The sequence below is a fragment of the Macaca mulatta genome, chromosome 4 (assembly GCF_049350105.2).
Source record: "Macaca mulatta isolate MMU2019108-1 chromosome 4, T2T-MMU8v2.0, whole genome shotgun sequence".
In the NCBI taxonomy this organism is placed as follows: Eukaryota; Metazoa; Chordata; class Mammalia; order Primates; family Cercopithecidae; genus Macaca; species Macaca mulatta.
The window spans coordinates 167,784,423-167,805,728 of NC_133409.1; the positions used below are offsets into that span (position 1 = coordinate 167,784,423).

General features: G+C 42.7%; 1 protein-coding gene and 1 non-coding gene across 8 annotated transcripts in view; one reads left to right on the top strand and one right to left on the bottom strand.

Annotated features, from left to right (window-relative positions):
- JARID2 (jumonji and AT-rich interaction domain containing 2) overlaps nt 1–21,306 on the bottom strand; it is a 280,808-nt gene that overhangs the window by 186,423 nt on the left and 73,079 nt on the right. The window lies entirely within an intron of this gene.
- On the top strand, nt 14,745–14,850 carry LOC114677827 (U6 spliceosomal RNA). The gene has a single exon (XR_003729266.1). It is a non-coding gene; the product is annotated as a U6 spliceosomal RNA (small nuclear RNA).

The following is a 21,306-nucleotide window of genomic DNA, read 5'->3' on the forward strand; positions in this document are numbered from 1 at the left end:
TTGCCAAGATCCCCCTTAATTTGCGTTAAGTCCTGCAGGGAGAAGGGAAAGTGGGCCTTACTGGGCCCAAATTCAAAGGGCATCTGTTGGAGGGGAAAGAGTGAGACAGGGCCTTGTTGACAGTGAGAAGTTTTAGGAGGGGGCAAGTGAGAGGCTGAAGCTAGATAGGGAGGTTGGGGTGGACCCGGAGGGGCAGGGCTAGAGGGAGCTGGCTCCTCTGCAAGGAGTGCCTCTTTCCTTTCCTGGGCTCACCCCTTGCAGCCTTCCCTGAGACAGCAAACAGGAGGGCTGGAACAATCCAGCAAACAGGAGGGCTGGAACAATCCGACATTGTCGGCAAAGGTCTGGGTTGCCTTGCAAGGTATAGAAAGCCTGCACATATGGGGCCTCAGACCATCTGTCCTCACGTCTACAGATAAGTTCCAACTGCCGAATGGTATCAAAATAAATGGTTTCTTTCTGAGGACAAGCCAGTCCTTTCTGTACATCGTAATTTGGCCAAACCTTTGTGCAGAGGGCTAAGAGGCATTTTTCCTCCAGATTCTGAGGGACAAAGCAGTCCCGATGGTTTAGGATACACTCCAGAGGAGTATAAGCTGGAGGTGGTGAAGATAACTGGTTGCCTATTCTGAAAGACAGGGAATAGAGGCGTCCCTCATTCCCTTCCTTCTTTCAGCAAAAACTTAGGCTGTGACAGAGAGAGAAAGCGAGTGGCCTCCTTTCACTCTCCACTTCTTACCCCTGGGCCAGCCATAGGTACCACTGCAGTACATACCAATGAAGCAGGGAAAACCTGGAGAATAGGAATTAACTGCCCTCACCAACGCCTCCATTTCTCCCTGCTGTTGGCAAACTGAGTTCCCAGGGCCTGTTTACACGATGAAGTTTACACGATGAAGTTTACACGATGAAGCATGGCGTCCTTCCGTGAGGTGGACGGTTTGGTTGGCAGGAATCGGTCCTTCCCATTACATTGTGCCTGCTGCCTGGCCTCGGAACCCACAGACCTGGTTTTTCTTTCTAGGGCCTCTGCCTGAAGCTTGGAAGTAAGTCTGGGACTAAAGGCTTTTTAGAGGCTGTTTGTATCTGTTTTGAGTGTCTCAAATGTGCCCTCTCAAATCTGCAGTTCTCGGCCAGCAGGGGCTGTTCCTTCGTTAACTTTCCTATCAGAAACAGAGTTGGGAGGGGGCCCCTCTCGCTTAGAAAAGGAAAAAAAGAGAAAAACAGTTTAAGAGGCAAAAAGGGGAAAATTCGGGGGGTGGGGGGAAGAGAACCCCTTGCTTAGTGCAAGTGGACCCCCCACACACACCCGAATCCTTGTATCTTACCCCGGTTCAGACCGGGCTGCATTCCTTGGCCAGGGTTCCACTGGTGTGGCGGGTGAGAAGCGCCCATCCATTGGCCCTGCAGGGTCTCAGCCACCACCATGGCTTTCTACCCCGCCTTCCCCATCGTGGCTGCTGGACTCAGACCTTGCCTGCTGCAGGCATGCATAGCCGCCCAAGCTGGGAGAGGAAAGATCACAGGAGGTGCCCTGAGCCACGAGTGCCTGCGGCTGTCGAGCTGTGGAGACATACATGGCACCTCAAGGAACAACTGGTCTGATGCGTACCTTTGGCGGCTAAGCCTAATGCTCATTTTACTTGGTAATATTGCTTATTACTTAGTAATTTTAAAATACATTTTAAAAGAACATGAAATGTACAGAACTGTACACTTCCAAATCTATTTAAAAAAAAAAAAAAAAAAAAAAACAGAATCCTGAATTTTACTAGTGAACCAGTGCTAAATTAGAACACTGAAGGGAGTATGTTTTTAACAAGCTCCAGACAGTAGCGTTCAACATTGGGGAACATTCCTTCCCCAGGCAAAATGGTTTCTATAGGAAAACGCTTAACATTATAAGGAAAGAGATAAGAGCCATTCAAAAACCTCTCTCTTGTAAGAGAGAGGAGACAAAGTCTGGGAGTTCTGCTCGGCAGTTACGGTGGTTTCAAACTGCATGGAGGGAAGCAGAACCTCTTAGTCACAGGAAAGAGATGGCAGGGTTTTCCAAGAGGCAGAACCTCAGTTTCGCATTCGTTTACATTCACCCAGAGAAGGGGACAACGGAACCTTTCCCATTACACATTTAAGTGAGGTGATTACAAATAACAAATTGATTTTTACATGTGACTTACTGAACCACACTCTGAATACTAAAAATAAGTTAACCCTTCTCTGGTGAGAACTTGCTAACCAGATCACTGAGTCTCCGATCCTGACTGCACAACAGAATTACACAAAGAGAAGGAAAAAATACATTATCCTGGTGATATGTTAAAATGCACAGAACGTAGGCAGGCATGGTGACTCGTGCAGGTAATCCCAGCACCTTGGGAGGCCAAGGTGGGAGGACTGCTTGAGCCCAGGAGTTGGAGACCAGCCTGGGCAGCATGGTGAGACCTCATCTCTTAATTTTTAAAAATAAACTTCAAAATAACATGAAATGTACAGAACTGTGTACTCCTAAATCTATTTTTAAAAAAACAAAAAACAAAAAACAGAATCCCAAATTTTGCTAGTGAACCAATGCTAAATTAGAACACTGAAGGGGCTATGTTTTTAATAAGCTCCAGACAGTAGTGTTCAACACTGGAGAACATTCTTTCCCTAGACAAAATGGCTTCTCTACCCTACAAGAGCCTTATTGTACACAGGCATTTACAAATAGTGTTTTAAATGTAGAATTAAAATGTATACTCCAGCTCTAACTAGAAGTTAGCAAGCATTACTTATTGAGTTTGACCAAAGTAGTTCATTCCAAAACATGAAAAGCTACAAACATTTAATCTTAGGTTTCTATTTTTAACAACAATATACAGAAATATCTGCAATAGCCAATTTTTACTGAACCACCAGTGTTGTAAAACACACAAATAAATTCGTCTTGATATACTTTTCCTTCCCTCCCTCAGACTCCCCACCTGTTTTTCAGTTTCGGGAAAAGGCAGCCACTGATCTCCATGACACTCACCGGAATCATCTCTTCTGGGATGATAAAGGGGCCATGCCTTCCTTCCTTCCTTTCTCTTTCCCTTTCTTTCTTTCCTTGCCTCCTTTCCCTTCTTTATTTCTCCCCCTCTCTCTTTTCCCTTGGAGACAGGGTCTCGTCACCCAGGCTGGAGTGCAGTGGCACAATCTCAGCTCACTGCAACCTCCAATCCTCAGCTCAAGCAATCCTTCCACCTTAGCCTCTTGAGTAGCTGGGACCCCGAGCACACACCACCATCTCTGGCTATTTTTTTCTGTGTTGTGTATAGAGATGAGGTGTTGCTATGTTGCCCAGGCTGGTCTCAAATTCCTGAGCTCAAGCAATTCGCCCCCTTCAGCCTCCCAAACTGCTGGGATTACAGACGATTACACCACACCAAAGGGGCCATGCTCTGGAGGAGGAATACACAGCCTGCTCCAGCTGTTGGTCCACAGAAACAATGGGCCGCACATAGGAATATTCGCTTAAGGCTTGAGTGGCACAGGCAGAAAATCTGGGAGTCTCCAGCACACTCCTGCAGTGTGAACAGTGGACACTAGGAGGAAAGACACCCCCGGGGACGCCTCAGTGTGGACAGGCAAGCAGACAAAGGAAAACTGCAACAAGACAATGTTCTCACAAGAATGAATGATGGCATCCCAGATGAGAAGGAAGAGGAGAGAACTTCTAAAACAGTCAAACCTGTCAAATGCGAAGTTCTAAACAGCACTACAGGAACCTGACCTGCCAGAAGCAAGGTGACCCTGCCATACCTAACACATGGTCAAGTAAAACATGAGGGGTGTGGGCCAGGCACGGCGGCTTACACCTGCAATCCCAGCACTTTGGGAGGCCGAGGTGGGTGGATCGCTTGAGGCCAGGAGTTCGAGACCAGCCTGGCCAACATGGTGAAACCTTGTCTCTACTAAAAATACAAAAATTAGCCAGGAGTGGTGGCACATGCCTGTAATCCCAGCTACTTGGGAGGCTGAGGCAGGAGAATCTCTTGAATCCATGAGGCGGAAGTTGCAGTGAGCTGAAATCGAGCCACTGTACTCCAGCCTGGGCAAAGGAGTGAGACTCTCCGGAAAGAAGAAGGAGGGGAAAAAATACAAAAAGTGAAAAAAAGAGGGGTGTGGACTGAATATACCCTGGCGGCCCATTCCAGTTCCACAAACTTAAGATCTATGGACTTTCAATTACCATTTATAAAATCAAGACAGAAAAAAAGGCTGGTGAGTGTTTAATAATCTGCATCATGAAGAAATTAAATATACCCCACTGGTTTAATACCACTAATTTTTGAAAATTAAACCAATGAAAATAGCAATACTCATGAGCCTAAGTGGTATGATATGCAGTTATATTCCAGTTCTTTAAATGGCAGTAGTAGTCAGTTTTGAACAGGAACTAGAATTTCCCCAGGCCCACAGTACCCCATGTGTTACTGGGACTTTGTGTAGAATTTCAAAAGGCCTTCTTGTCTACATTTATACACTCTCTCAAATATTACAGTATTGAAGAAACAAACAGAACATGATGGAAGATACCCTTTGGTAACAACAGCCTGTACCTGACTTGGCCCATCTGTCAGTTAGAAAGCTGGTACCCCAAAGCGCAATGGAAAACAGCAAAAGGAGCAAGCACGTGGTAAAACGAGTGTGCAAAAACTGCTGTGAAAATTACACCAAACCTAGACTAGCTTGAAATTAAGAGGGGGTGATCAGAAAAGTAGTGGCAGGGAATGAATGGAAAACCTTATTCTCTTCAAGGTATGTAAAAAGCATCCTCACATTAAAATGCATATCGATATAGAAAAAACATCCTTACAGAAACAGAATTATAAGGAAGCATTCTAAGATCTGACTTCTGCCAAAGTAACTCTAGGGCTCATGTTCCTATTGGTGACATAAGCCACTGCTCCACAGGAACCCCTGTGATTACAAGGTCAAATTTTATTCCATTATGCAGCACACTGACAATGCCTCTTCAGAGACATGATCTGTTAATGTACGATTTATTGTAATTAAGCAACACAGTTTAATGTCATCAAGAGGCTTTAATTAGAGAAGGCTGCCGTGTCTTCACGCTGTCAGATCAATTCCTGTTTGCACAACCGTACAGACTTATACATGCTCTGGGAACACCTCTGCATGTCCTGAGCAAGCCCTCCTCTGGGGTTATGGACTTCCACACACTAAGATGTCATATTTTAAAGGTTTGCCCACTAAATGTATTTTGTGAGTTCATCCAAACAAGTCTCGGGGCGGGGGGAGCACCCATCTCTTCTCCAGAACATCCTAATAGGTGGCTTCTTTGAAAAGATTACCGCCTCAGTGTTAGGTTTCCCTGGCCCCAAGACTCCCTGGTCATTTGTATGTTATGGCACCAACTTTGAATTTCATTTCTGATGATGCATAACGCTATTCTCTTTCACCTATGTATTCCTGAACCAATTTGGCACTCAACTAGCTAGAATATCCGATGGTTGGATAAATAAGATGCAGAGTGTTCATACAATGTAAAGTTTTTCAGCAATAATAAGGAATACATTCCGGAAACGGACAGTGGTGATGGTTACACAACATTGCAAATGTTGTCAATGCCACCGAATTGTACACACAAAAAATGGTTAAAATGATAAATTTGGTGTTATGTGTATTTAACCACTATTTTAAAAACCGAAGGAGGAGGTTAGAAATGAAGTACTGATTCACGGAACATGGAGAAACATAATGCTAAGTGAAAGAAGCCATACACGTATGGTCACATAGCATACGATTCCATTTATATGAAGTGGCCGAAACAGGAATATCCAGTAACAGAAAGGACATTAGTGGTTTCCAGGGCCTGGGAAGAAATAGTAACTGATCAGTACAAGATTTCCTTTTGGATTGATGAAAATAGTCCACAATTACATAGTTGTAATGGCTTGCCCAACTGTGAATATACTAAAAAACACCAAGTTGTATATACTTTAAAAGGGCAAATTTTATGATGTGAGGATTACATTTCTATAAAGCTGTTGTTTCAAAAATAACAGAAGAATACGGGAAGAATCTTAAGGAACAAGGAGTAGACAACGAATGTACGTATTGAAAACTATTTTGGATTATTTATCAGGACAACCCCACACACAAGTAATTGTTCTCTTTCCAGCTCTGCAGGATCTAGACAAGTGAACTGTTCAGGTCTTACGACAACTTAGAGGGCCTATCAGACTGGCAGGAGCTCAAAGGGGACAGCTGGACCTACATAAGTAGCACCCACCACAGCTGCCAGTTAATTTCTTTTTCTAAACACTGTGGTCTCTTCTCCTGGAGCTGCTGTACAGGCTTTTGTCACTATAATAAATATTCCTTCAGAAGTACAGGGAAGTTAGGAGTAATTTGGAACAGAGCTATTAAATACTGCTCTTTCTACATAATAAAGCTGTTTTGATACAATGCTGCTTTCAAATACCTGCCAGGTTAATGAAATGAAAATTAAGATTTGGTGTTAACACTGGGAGTTTTGGATGGTAACACTATTACATGACATATTCTAATTCATTACTAAAAGAACTGTGTGGCATGTTTGAGCTCCAGTTAATATTAAGCTATATATAAAAATTAAATTCCTGAGGTAGATTGCTAATTTGGTTTTTCTCAGATAACCATTTGACATGCCTTGTAAATATTAATAAATTATCAATAGTTGTTTCTGCATAAAATTCTCAATTCTTTGTCGGCATTTTTTCCTAGCCCATTCTAATCCCCCCGCCCTTCCTTCCTCACTCTGACATATGGTGAAGAGCAACTGGTTTCGAGCTTGGCACTGCGACTATTTTCAAGCAGCCTTTCTGAGGGCCTCAGTTCCTGCATCAAGCGTGCAGTTCTAATGGACTGCCTTAGCAGGTGTGCTACCAAATATCAAACAGAAGAATACAGTCCAGAAGTAGGGACAGTAAGTCTAGGATATTTTTTGTTAACTTATGAATTAGAATTTTCCATTTAATATTTTCAGACACTTGTTGATTTTAAGAAACCACGGAAAGGGAAACTGCAGAAGGAGGTCCCACCGTACTTTTTTTGAGATGGAGTTTCATTCTTGTTGCCCAGGCTGGAGTGCAATGGCGCAATCTCGGCTCACTGCAACCTCCGCCTCCTGGGTTCAAGCTATTCTCCCGCCATCATACCCGGCTAATTTTTGTAGAGTTGGGGTTTCTCCATGTTGGTCAGGCTGATCTCGAACTCCCGACCTCAGGTGATCTGCCTGCCTCCCCCTCCCAAAGTGCTGGGATTACAGACGTGAGCCACTGCACCCGGCCCCCCACTGTACTATTAATTGAAGTCACAGCTTACATTAGGATTCACTTGCTCTTTGTGTTCTACATTCCACAGGTTTTGACAAATGCATAATGTCATGGATTCCCCATTCAGTCTGGGGTATTTCTTAAAGCGCTGCTCAAAAAGACAGTTTCCAGTACTATACTTCTGAGGGCACTCTATCTGTCTTCCTTCACCACTTCTGGCCTACAGATTTGTTTTGCTTTTTTTTAAAAAAAAAAAAAAAAAACATGTTTATTTTTGTTTAGTTTTGTTTTGTTTGAGGCACTATCTCACTCTGCCACCCAGGCTAAAGTGCAGTGGTACGATCACGGCTGACTGCAGCCTTGACCTCCTGGCTCAAGCAATCCACCTGCCTCAGACACCCAACTAGCTGGGATTAGAGGGTACGCCATCATGCCCAGCTAATTTTTGTATTTTTTTGTAGACACAGGATTTTACCATATTGCCCAGGCTAGTCTCCTGGGCTCCAGTGATCGAACTGCCTCAGCCTCCCAAAGTGCTAGGATTGCAGGTGTGAGCTATCACACCCAGGCTTTTTGCTTTATTAAATGAGTAGTTAATTCCTGAACTACTGCTCCTTTCACAAGACAATGAAGTCTAGTGAGATGTTCTTGTACTTAAGGACTATCTTAGGAAACAATTACTTAATTACAACATGTAACACTCTTTCCCAGAACCTGAAAAAAGTCACCTTTTAAAAACAGTGACAACTTTGAAGTATTCAGTCTCCCCAAGGCAGGAAAGTGAAGAATGGAAGGAGGACTTAAAACATATATATTTTAAGAAAGCTTTTGATGTGACTTTCCCAGTATTAAACAATACCTCTTAGCAATGATTGCATCTTTTGGCTGATTCACCAAGAATAACGACCGCACAGAGAAGTTTCTGGCTACACTATTTCCATTACACATTCTGGGAAGTGTTCAAAATGTTAAATGTTTTGACTGTTTTCCGAATTTATACTCTATGCTTTTAATATATTAGAACTGATTTTTGAAATATATTGTCCCTTTAATAAACACCAGGCACTAATCTAAGATTGCCAACCTAAGTCATATTTCTGCTGGAAGAAAAAGTACACTGAAACAATTAACATTATTGGAAGAAAAAATGAAAAAAGAAGAGGGCAAAACCCACACACCATACTTCCTCCGGTAATGTGGTCGTGACCACTGTGTTGTATCAAACTCTGGCCACACAAGTGGATCAACTTAACCATTCCAGTGCTGGCGCAGGATGTGGACTCGGTGGTATTAATGAGAGCGCAGGCTTATAATGTAACCTCACCAGACCAAATAACCTCCTGGCCACACAAGTAGAAAATAATTAAAACAAGCACGATTCCAATTTAGCTTTGTAACCAGATGGTGAATGAAAAAGCAGACAAAGACTCGTTTTGTGAATAACCTGGGGAACAGCCCCTATAGTTTCTTTTAAAGTTACAGCCGGACTTGTGAAATCAAAGAGGAAAGGAAAGAATACAAAGGTTCTCACCAGAATTCACTCCTAGAGCACATATATATCCTTTTCCTTAGGTCATGACCAGACATCACAACTCATTCCTTAAATGAATGTTAAGTTTAATCACAGTAAAAACCCAGAAACCCACTGAAAATTAAGTGGTGGCAAGAATCTGCTGAACATCTATTTCAATGTTGAGCTCTGAGCTGTATGTAAAGAAATATACGAGATGTGTTTTTTAAATCATCAGGACTACAAAACAACATGAGTCACCGCCCAGATTCTACAAAGATCTTTCCCCAAAAACAGACAATATTTGCAACCTAACACAGACTCATGCCTTCTTTTTCCTCCCTTCAAGAATAAGGCATTTCACGGATGGGCAAAGGAAGAAAACATTTTAAAACCCAAAGGTTCCTAACTTCGCACAAGAACTCTGTCAGCAGTCTAGAAATGGGAAAATAAAATCCAAATGGCTGCCTGACCTTCACAGACTTAGAGCGCATGCGGTTTAACCTGCTTATTAAAGATAAAAGCTCTCATTCATGAAAGGGAGACATTAACTAATCTGTGCATCCTCCAGTGGGGATAAGGACAGCGAAAGAGGCCATCATACGGTCCAGTACTCCTTGAGATTTACAGTGAGCTTGCCCTGAGTCAAACAGCAAAACTGTGAGCTAGTTTATTTCAGCACAATAATCAAACTTTTCTGTTAGATCCCAGCAGGATGTCAACTTTCCCTATAAACCCTACCCCTGCTCGCTGCTAGCAGCGGCTGACTTCCCCAGGCCCATCCCTCCCCAACCCACTCATTGCAGAATTAATCACAACCACAAAGCAGAAGAATCCCAGGCCAGAGTCCCAAGGGATAGTAAGATGATGACTAAGGAGGGAATTACAGGCCTAGGGTGATACCAAAATAATCCCAAAAAAAAAAAAAAGAAAACCAACAAAAATGTTTCTGCCTCATTCAATTTAAGCATCAACGAAGATTGTTTCTTTGGGTTCCTAAATCCTGTTTTTGACCTACTTTGCTTCCTTGAGACAATGGGTTTACAATAGGTGTACAGACGCTCATGTGGCCCCGAGGAAAAAAGAAGAACCTAGAAAAAAAAGCCCATTATGAGGATATTACATCTGAAGATCTAATGTACTTTTCTGACTTTTAGTGCTGGTCACTGTCCACAGGCTCCTTGAACAAGGGGGGGTGCCATCCCCACACAGGTGGGGCCTCAGCAGCTAGGCATCTAAGGAAGGGCCCTTTGCACTCTACATACTTGACATGTACCCTTCCTGCAGCAAAACAATAGTTCACGCCATATGAACATGTGCTGCACAGGTGTAAATGAAGTCACTGTGAATTTTAAACAGAGGAAGGTGTTTCTTGACCATTTGAATCTCTTACTTGAAGCCAGAGACACGCCGACTGTGTGGATGTTCTGAAGTCCGGAGTAAAGGAGACTTTGGTCCTGACTTTCACACTTACTATATTACACTGGGCAACCTAGATAAACAATTGTATACACCAAATTTTGCTTCTGGAACAAAAGGAGTAAGCAGTCAATAAAATTTAGCAATGTTCTAAGCACCATACATCTAATCACTTAACCCTCCCAATGACACTAAATAATAGTAAGTTTTTCTATTACCTTCTATTTTCAGCATTTCAAGTAACTATAGGTATGAGGCACAGTAACTTGCAACCTGCAACAGCAACCTGCAGACACTGGTGTTATTAGGAATTGCAAGTAATACATGTAAAGCGTATCATCCTGCCCAGTGCCTGGTACACAGTGGGTGCCCAGTAAATAGTAGCTTTACTATGTTTTGGAGAATTTGAAGATCCTGTTCACAAGCTCTATCGCTACCTGAATTCCATGCAGGTGACTTTGTGGGGGTGATCTTTGCTTCTTCGGAGCTCAAAACACTGTAAAGTAAGGGTATTTAGGAGCTGCAAGGCTGGAAAGCCCTACCAGGGGTGTTGCAAGACACTGACCCTTCAAATTCCCCTCCTGGTTCCCTTCATGAACTCTCACACAGGCGAGAGTCTTCCATTGCACCAATATTTATTGAATAGCTACATGTCCCGGGCCTGTAATAACTATTCACTGGCAATTCACTAAGAAGATGAATCAAAGGTGGCTAGGCTGGCGATAGTAGGGTTCTCTGAAAACAAACAAGATACTGTATAATGTGTGTGGAGACAAATACGAACGAGGTACACACCAGAGCTACTCCAACATGGAAAATGCGTCTAAGCGGGGAATGAAAAACGCTTCACAGAAGTAGTAACATTGAGTCTGGAAGGATGAGAATGTGAAAGTAAAGAGGGCAGAGACCGTGTTTCAGTCCAGTTCACAACCAAGCCCATTCATCTGCTGCTTGAATTTATTCTTTTTATAAAGACTGTCCTAGAACCAAATTTCTATAGCTCTGCTGTTTTACCCCAGAGATTGCTACGTGCTCTTCTTTCCAAGGCTTCCTGTGTCCTTTATGACCTCCCTCCCTCATTCCTAGTCCTCTCTACTCCTCCCCACCATCCAATGGCAGCATGCAGGGACGCGCGCACGCACACACACACACACACAAACTTCCAGAATGGAAGGGATGGCAGCCTAATGCAGTATCACTCACATTTACACCTGCCCGAGATGCCACCATCAGATCTCCCCCTCGTGGCCTCACAAAGTAAGGTGAACATTACACATGTTGCAGAGTTATGCCTTGAGACTGATAAGGGACTAAAATATGAAAATGTGCAGGAGTGAGGTGGAGGCTAGTCAAAAGGCGACTATGCAGCGAGCTATGATCGCGCTACTGCACTCCAACCTGTGTGACGGGGCAAGCCCCTGTCTCTTAAAAAAGAAAAAAAAAGGAACCTAGAAGTTATCATTTTTATTTGTCTATTTAAAAAATAAATTTCCAAAAAAGAAACAGCACCAACCCCCAAAAAGGGAAGGAGGAAGGAGCCTCACAGAGTAAGAGAGAAAACGGGAGAAAAAAACATCCCAAAGCAAAACCCATCAGCCGTGTTTCAGGTCGGGCCCAAATGTTGCTGCCAGATTAAATGACCCACCTGCACTCTCAAAAGCTGTGGCCCTTGGAACAAGTGACCTCATTTATCCTCAAGAACAACAAATTAAAGGGAGAGAGAGATTCACGACTAAAAACATGTTTTATCAACCCAACCAGTATCAATGTAGAGCCCTTATTTTAAAACATGAGACTGACAGTAGGGGAAATCTGAACACCTGACTCATGTCATCAGTATCATGGGTATGTTGTCTCTAAATAGAATTCACAGCTTTTAAAAATAATGCGCCGGGTGTGGTGGCTCACGCCTGTAATCCCAGAACTTTGGGAGGCCGAGGAGGGCTGATCACTTTAGGCCAGTAGTTTGAGACCAGTAAGGCCAACATGGTGAAACCATGTCTCTACTAAAAATACAAAAATTAGTCGTGTGCAGTGGCACACACCTGTAGTCCCAGCTACTTGGGAGACTGAGGCATGAGAACTGTCTGAGCTTGGGAGGTGGAAGTCGCAGTGAGCCAAGATTGAGCCACTGCACTCCAGCCTGGGTGACAGAGCCAGAATCTGTCTCCAAAAAAAAATAAAAACATTAATACTGACACGCCAGGCATGGTGGCTCACTCCTGTAATCTCAGCACTTTGGAAGGCTGAGGCATGGGGCCAGGACTTCAAGGCCAGCCTGAACAACACAGCGGGACCCCATCTACAAAAAATAAAAATTAGCTGGGCATGGTGGTGCACACATGCGGTCCTAGCTAGTGAGAAGGCTGAGGAGAGAGGATTGCATAAGCCCAGGAGTTTGAGGTCACAGTGAGCTATGATGGCACCACTGAACTCTACCGTCTCCACCTCCCACCCCCCAAAAAAAGTCTGAGATTTGCTTCACTTAAAGGTGTAAATGAAGCAAAATTCACCATGACTTGATACTTCTGCAATTAGAGGCTGCATAGAAGTGTAGCACATATTTTCAGGACTCAAAAAAGTTATTGTTTACCTGGGTTTCATATACACATTGATATGCACCATACTAGAAATTAAAACAAATGTTATATTAATTCATTTAGAAAATTATACAACCATTACATGTTAACAGAAAGAAAATTTTTATGAAAATTGTATTTTACAAATTGAAAAAGGTGTGAGAAAAGTGGCACTTTCCACTTATTTGCAAATATCTTTAATATCTGGCTTAACAGGAGTCAACACAGTTCTCCTAACTCAATTCAATCTGATGCAATATCATATATCATGTAGTATCTGGAAAGCCCCACTGCACATTTGTGAGAAAATGAAGAAAACAATGTCTCAGTTTTTACCACGGTACCGCTTTTCACCTTGGAAACTCCCAGGAAGGGACTATGATCTAAGGATCCCTAGATGACAGTTTGAGAACCGCTGTGATGGAGCAAAGTCTACGGCGGTAAACGAGAATTTCCTTGACTTAGCAAGAACTCTATGGTCCTCTTTATTCTGAGGTGAAATCAAAGTCCCAAGTTGACAAAAAGAACGTCATGTCACCCCTGAACACCCTCCTGCACCACACATCGTCATGAAGAGAGGGCCTCTGTGTAGCATGGACTGGTCAAAGGACCCTCAGACATTCCCACAGCTAAATTCAGGACACTCTGTGAATGTTCTAGACTGCTGATCCCTAATAGCAAATCAATATGCTGCGTCTCTTGACAAGCAATTTTCTTCCAAATGAAATGGGGGGGGGGGGAAGAAGGATAGATTACAGTATAACACAGAGAGCTAAATTCAGGACACTCTGTGAATGTTCTAGACTGCTGATCCCTAAGAGCAAATCAATATGCTGCGTCTCTTGACAAGCAATTTTCTTCCAAATGAAATGGGGGGGGGGGAAGAAGGATAGATTACAGTGTAACACAGAGAGAGAGGCTAAGCTGAAATTGTTTCAGTTGTGTCTGTGCACACACACAGGCACACAGAAATACTGGGTCTCAATTCAAAAGTTCTTATTGCAAATAAAAGTCAAAATTAACAATAACACAATTCCCTCGGGGACAAGGTATAGATTATCAAAGTTTTTATAAAGAAAGACAATGGGAAGAAAAACCATGTTTGAAGAGAAAGTAAAGGTGGTGACTAAATTACATTTAAAAAAATCAAGTTTTGAAATTGTGTTATGGTCTTCATTTAAAAAAAAAGAAAAAGAAATTATACGCACATACGAATACACAGAAAAACTCAAAAAGCATGTCCTCCAGCAAGGTATTAGGCAGGCTGAGTGCAACTTACTCCTTTATTCCTTTCTGGGCTGTTGAAATTCTTTCACAAAGGTCAGGGGTTGCTTTCAGAGTTTAAAACAACAACAACAAAAGACATTTCATTCTTTTTTTTTTTTTAAATAACAAAACACCTCTGACCCATACTTTGCTCCAAACAAATATTAACTCAAAAAGCAGTTGGTGGGAGTGGTGGCTCACACTTGCAATCCCAGCACTGTGAGAGGCCGAGGCAGGAGGATCACACTTGAACTCAGTTGTTTGCAACGTGCCTGGAAAACACAGCACGGCTACAAAACTACACAAAACACAAAAATTAGCCAGGCACCGTGGTGCATGCCTGTAGTGCCAGCTACTTGGGAGGCCTGAGACAGGAGAATTGCTTGAACCCAGAAGGCGGAGGCAGAGATTGCAGTGAGCCTCCAGCCTGATCAAAGACTGTCTTTAAAAAAAAAAAAAGAAAGGGGGGAGGGATTGCATTGGGAGTTATACCTGATGTAAATGACGAGTTGATGGGTGCTGACGAGTTGATGGGTGCAGCACGCCAACACGGCACAGGTATACATATGTAACAAACCTGCACGTTATCCACATGTACCCTAGAACTTAAAGTATAATAAAAAAAAAAAGAAAAAGAAAAAAAAAAAAAGGAGGGGGGTCATACTGCTCACTTTGGCAGCTCATATATTAAAACTGGAACATTACAGAGAAGATAACATGGCCCCCGTACAAAGATGACATGCAAATTCGTGAAGCTTTTCTTTTTAAAGTTATCACGAGCAAACTGGGGAGAAAAAAATTATAAAACTCCAAGAGGAAACACGAGATAATCCTTCCAATCTTGGGTTATAGAAATATTTCCTAGGACACAAAAAGGATAAATGATAATACCTTGGGCTTCGTAAGTTTTTTTTTTCTTTTGAGATGGAGTCTGTCCCCCAGACTGGATGCAGTCTGTCCCCCAGACTGGATGGAGTTGGGAGTGCAGTGGCAAGATCTTGGCTCACTGCAAGCTCTGCTTCCCAAGTTCATGCCATTATCCTGCGTCAGCCTGAGTAGCTGGGACTACAGGCGCCCGCCAACACGCCTGGCTAATTTTTTGTATTTTTAGTAGAGACGGGGTCTCTCTGTGTTAGCCAGGATGGTCTTGATCTCCTGACCTCGCGATCGGCCTGCCTCGGCCTCCAAAGCGCTGAGATTACAGGCGTGAGCCACCGCACCCCATCTTTTTTATTTTTTGACAGAATCTTGCTCTATCGCCCAGGCTGGAGTGCAGTGGCTCGATCTCGGCTCACTGCATCTTCTGCCTCCAGGGCTCAAGTGATTCTCACGCCTTGGCCTCCTGAGTAGCTGGGATTACAGCGCATACCACCACACCCAACAAAAGGAACGTTCTTTTAAAGGCAATGTTAAGAAATGTTACCAGCTGACTTGTGTCACCTAAAAAGTCTTATGCTTAAGTCCTAACCCCTAGTACCTCGGTATGTGACTGAATTTGAAGATTTGAAGTAAAAGGACATCACTAGGGTGGTCTCTGAGCACTGTAAGTTCAAGACAAAAGATGACAAGCTTGCTGTCAAGGGAAAAGCACCAAAGAGAGATGGCTGAGGTATCTGATTGGAAGCCTTCCCTTGGTTTTACTGCTGGGGCAGTAGGGAGTCGTCCACATATCTCTGAAGAGGGCAGGATTTTCCGGTGCTGTAGCACACCCAGGCAGGGCTAGGGTGAGTCACACACACACACACACACCCAGCTCATTCCTGTGATTGTAAGACAGAAAAGGAAAGAACAAGACACAGCTAATCGTACACAGTTCAGATATGCTTAATGGATACAGAAGCCAACGCAGGAGAAATGCATTTGGGAAACCAGGCTGTGCCTGCCCGCCTGGCAGGCAAAAGCCCACCACCCACACAGATCTAAGAGGTTTCTTACCACAGAGTGGAAAAGAAAAACAGTCAGAATGAATGCGTCAGGAAACCTACAACCAGAATGTTGTGAAGAAAAGTAACCTACAGTCCTGGTGTTTGCTACCTTAGCATTTACTAGAATGAGCCTGCTGCTACGACCAAATTGCATACAGTCCAATCTCAAATGAACCAGATAATTCAGAACAGCTTGGAATTTTTCTCTCTGGTTTAAGAGTATGCTGTTATGTTTATATTATGGTTATGCCTAATATTCTGGAATCTGGAATTCAGGGGGAAAGTACTATTTTGTTTGAAGACATAATTTGGAAGTAGTTTAGGAAATCAACTATCCCCTCTTCTCTATCCTGAAATCTCCCCTACTGCTACCCCCAGGTTTACCAACTCCTCATACAAAACGTCACCCCCAAAATGAGCTGTTGGCTCCCTAATTTGCTGTTTGGCTAAATGACTTAAAGAGAGAAGTTCTGGGTCAGCCAGTGGCTTAGTACAGATATTCCCTGACTCCTGGCTAAAACTATGGCCCAGGTATTTGGGTTTAGACAAATCCCCGAAATCTAAGCATTTCTCATGTCATTAAAATTCATTAAATCCTTGCAGGGTAGGTAGATGCTACCAGTATCTCCCACTTTGAAAAAAACGAATCAGGGAAGAATGTTACTTAAAGCAAACACCTAGCCAGTGTATCCAGCGCTTCCTGTACACAGACAAAACACACTGGGTGATAAAACATTTCATAGGCACTTGAAAATCAATAACTGGTCTAGAGAGCGATGAATAGTGAATATGGCTTCCGTAGCTAGGACTACAGGAGTGTGCCACCATGCCTGGCGAGTGCCCTCTAACCAGGTCTTGGAATCAGAAGCACAGTAGGCTGTGCACCTTTTCCTCACTCTTATTGCTCCTTGAAAACTAAGCTCCAACAAATGATGCTATGATTCTACATGTCTTTTTGGATATTTGAAATTACAATTATGTGTTTTTCATCCTCCCAAACAGGAGCTATGCAGATTTCCCATTCTCCCATCAACCACTAGACACTAAATCTAATCCTTAAAGAATTCTTCCAGGCCAAGTGCAGTGGGTCGGACCTGTAATTCCAGCTCTTTGGGAGGTGGGCAAACAACAAGGTCAGGAGTTCGAGGCAAACCTGGCCAGCAGGGTGAAACCCCATCTCTACGAAAAATACAAAAAATTAGCTGAGTGTAGTGCCAGGCGGTGTAATCCCAGCTACTCGGGAGGCTGAGGCAGGAGAATTGCTTGAACCCGCGAGGTGAAGTTTGCAGTGAGCCGAGATCACACCACTGCACTCCAACCTCGGCGACAAAGTGAGACTCCATCTCAAAAAAAAAAAAAAAAATTCTTCCAATTAGAAAATTAGATGCTTTTCTAACTCACACTCTATTATTGAAGTCTTCAAAGAAAGTATCTGTTGTTTGTACTTGTTAACTTACTTAGCCACTGACCCAAAGAAGAGTCAAGCAATTGGTTTGTAAATACGAGGAGAAGCTGAAGGAAATGTTTTCTAATGAAAAGTTATGAAACAGATAAACCTCTTGACAGTCACAGTCTTTGGTTCTGAATAGAGAACTTGATTTCACTGCCACCCACATTTAAGAAACAGAGCAGGCCGGGCGCGGTGGCTCAAGCCTGTAATCCCAGCACTTTGGGAGGCCGAGACGGGCGGATCACGAGGTCAGGAGATCGAGACCATCCTGGTTAATACAGTGAAACCCCGTCTCTACTAAAAAGCACAAAAAAACTAGCCGGGCGAGGTGGCGGGCGCCTGTAGTCCCAGCTACTTGGGAGGCTGAGGCAGGAGAATGGCGTGAACCAGGGAGGCGGAGCTTGCAGTGAGCTGAGATCTGGCCACTGCACTCCAGCCTGGGCGACAGAGCAAGACTCCGTCTCAAAAAAAAAAAAAAAAAAAAAGAAACAGAGCAGAAGTAATAAAAAGCTACAAACCATGTTTCAAGGCCCAATCAAAAAGGCTTACAAACTTGTTAAATATTTCCTGGTCAAACATAATTCAAATTGCAGGTTTCCATTAATGAAATATGTGCCGTAATTAATATTCCAACCCACTCATGTTAGTTCATAGCCTCACACAGTGGACAACTCACAAACAACTATTAATAATTTCATGATTTTTCTTTGTCATGTAAAAAAATGACATTCCCTTTATCCCCACAAGAAAGTGTATGATTATACTGATATTAAAACTTAATATATCATAACTTGGCACAGGGCCAGGTGTTTTGTAATTGATAACACTAAGTGATCAGACTGCTGAATTCTTGCACAGACCTAGTTATTTTCTTCCTAAAATCCTTTTAAGTTCCTGGCATTTTCAGTCTGCTCACAACATACTAACTACTGCAAAATACTACTTGTAATAATGAAATCGTTCATATGATACCCTGCCTCCCATTCCCAAATTAGAATTCTACCATTTCATAAAACTCCCAAACAAGATGAATAAATGCGCCAATATCACAAAATTACTACAAACTCAAAAACATATTTCACATGCAAGTTTCACGCACACACACAGAGAGAAAAAGAGAGAGAGAGAATGAATCATATTCTTGCATGGCGATGGCTGAAAATACTATAGATTGGTCTCTAATTTACATGTATTGCATACAAAAATGAGTTAGAGACCATATGGTTAACTCCACAAATGAAATATAGTAATTATTTCTTATATTATCCTTTCTGAATAACATCTAATCTAGCTACTAAAGGATTCCTGATTAGATAAGAAGCAAACATTTGGATCATTAGCTATACAGTTTCATCTTCTTTAAGAACTGCATTGTAATGAATACCAGATGAATTTAAAGTACAGTAGGTTTCAAAATAAACTACAAATCACATTTATGTACGCTTTTGATAATGAACAGTCATCATTTCACCTTCTACTTCAACCCACTTACATGACAGAATCCCCCAAAGCTACCAATCCACTCTAATTTGTGTAAAGTACAATCACTGAGTTTCTTAAATATATTTTTCTATTCTCACACTTACATTCTATGAACTACCTAATTAAATGCAAAGTCTTCCTCTTTTCAACTGGTTATGATGGAAAAGAAACAGAGTTAACCCATCTTGAATTACCGGCTTATAACCAACACCTTACCTGTATTGTATCTTAACTGAATACTAAGTCATTGGAATTGTAGAGGACATTAACACTGTAATATATTTTCCATTCTCTTCACCAGCTTCCACAACCACAGTCTCTACTAGTAAGTTTTTGCTGGATACTGATACACACAGATCAGAAGCTATTCGGCTCACCATGGTAAATATTTGAAGCATACTAATAAAACAATGGAAGAAACAGGTGAGATCAAAGTAACCAGGTTCTACTAATATAGCCTTGTCTACTTAAAATTGCTTGCATTTACATAGATACACTCCCTAACAAGGGTGTGACTGAAATATCTCAGTGCTTAGCTCCAGCTCAAATAAGGAAAGAGTCAAGGGGCTGAACTTCTCTGAAATCAAAAGGTAAATGATGCGGTGAAGCAAGAAGCCTTGATGACTGCATCAAATTTGCATAATTTGTACCCACCAACTTTTTTTAATTTACATAATCTGCAACCATTGATTAGGTAGTTTTTCATCATATAAAGTTAAAGGGCCATCCTCAGGTTAAAGTCTTCCTGCTTCTCCCTCAAACACAGATCTCATTTCCTAATTGTGTTCCAGAAACTATGGACAGACCAGATCCAGTGGCTCACACAGGTAAAGGCCTAAGCAGGTGATTCACTTGAGGACAGGACTTCAAGACCAGCCTGGCCAACATGGTGAAACCCTGTCTCTACTAAAAACACATACACAAAAAAATTGGTAGAGCACAGTGGTGCACTTAGGAGACTGAGGCACAAGAATCGCTTGAACACGGGAGGCAGAGGTTGCCATGAGCTGAGATCACACCACTGCACTCCAGCCTGGGCAACTGGCTTGAGGGAGACTCTGTCTCCAAAAAAAAAAAAAAGAAAAAGAAAAAGGAAAAAGAAACACAAATTCCATGTCACTCAGACACAAAATGGCCACTGCAGAACCACAGAGAGGAAAAAGTTATAAAAGATATGCTGACTGTCAGAGCCACTCTTTTAAAATTATTGTTCAAGGCAGCACAACTTCTCATTGGTCCGCCAACTTCAAACCTTGCCATGTTTCAAGACAGAATGAAACATCTGTGCTTGTCTAATGAATCTCTTTGATAATTTATAGCATTCCAAGCATGTTATATACATATGAGAGACAGACAGCATCCTCTCTCCCCCCAAGAAAGTGAATAAGCCATAAAAGCTAGCCATCCTACTCACTTTCTCTGTAACTACAAAGGGCCCAATTTTATTTTTCATCTGCTACCCTAGAAAACTGATTGGACTGAATGTCTAGGCTGCTTCCTTATGTCCTTTTAATAAAGCCAGCCACAGTAAAGAAAACAGAAATTAGCGGGAAGTGCAGAGCTCTTTACCACTGGGATTCACAGCAGCCTTTGGACAAGCCATTATGGTTGTCTGGCTCCAGCCCTCTTCCCAATAACCACCACCCCCTTTCTCGCCTACCCCACACCACCCTCCAAGATCAAAAGCAGCACTTACTGTTTATAACATCCTGAGCAATCCCGGAATCTCAAGAGGCTTTTGTTGCCTTTCCCACCCCTCATTGTTTCTGCTCCAAAAAATGTTTTTTAATGAGACAAGCCAGTCCTGAAACAGTCACACCAGTGAATCCGGCCTGCCTCAAATGACAACCCTCTGTGATGCCTTGTAAGGAAAGGGGAGGGGGGGTGCCTCCAGTGAATGTCAGAACAAGAGCGTGTGGTTCCCAGCCTGCTCACTCCCAGCAACTGCACAGTTGTGGGGCTGCAAAGGCAGCTTTTCTCCAGGTGGTAGCAACCACCATCACCAAAGCATAAACAAAAAAACAACAAAAACCGGAAGTTCTTCCTGGACAAAGACCTGCCCGTTGCATGTAGACAACTATGTGCCTCATCCCCCTGCACCTCACTGCTGTCTCCCTGTCCTTCTCCGATCGCCTACATCTAATATGCTGTCTGGATCCACGTGTCCTCCAGCTGGGCCTTGGAGTTCAGCTTTCTCCTTGAAGTTTAAATACAGATGGAGAAGTCCTATTTGTTTAATCTTTTATTTATTTATTTATTTATTTATTTATTTATTTAGCAGAGTTTTGCTCTTGTAACCCAGGCTGGAGCGCAGTGGCGGGATCTCGACTCACTGCAACCTCCGCCTCCCGGTTTCAAGTGATTCTCC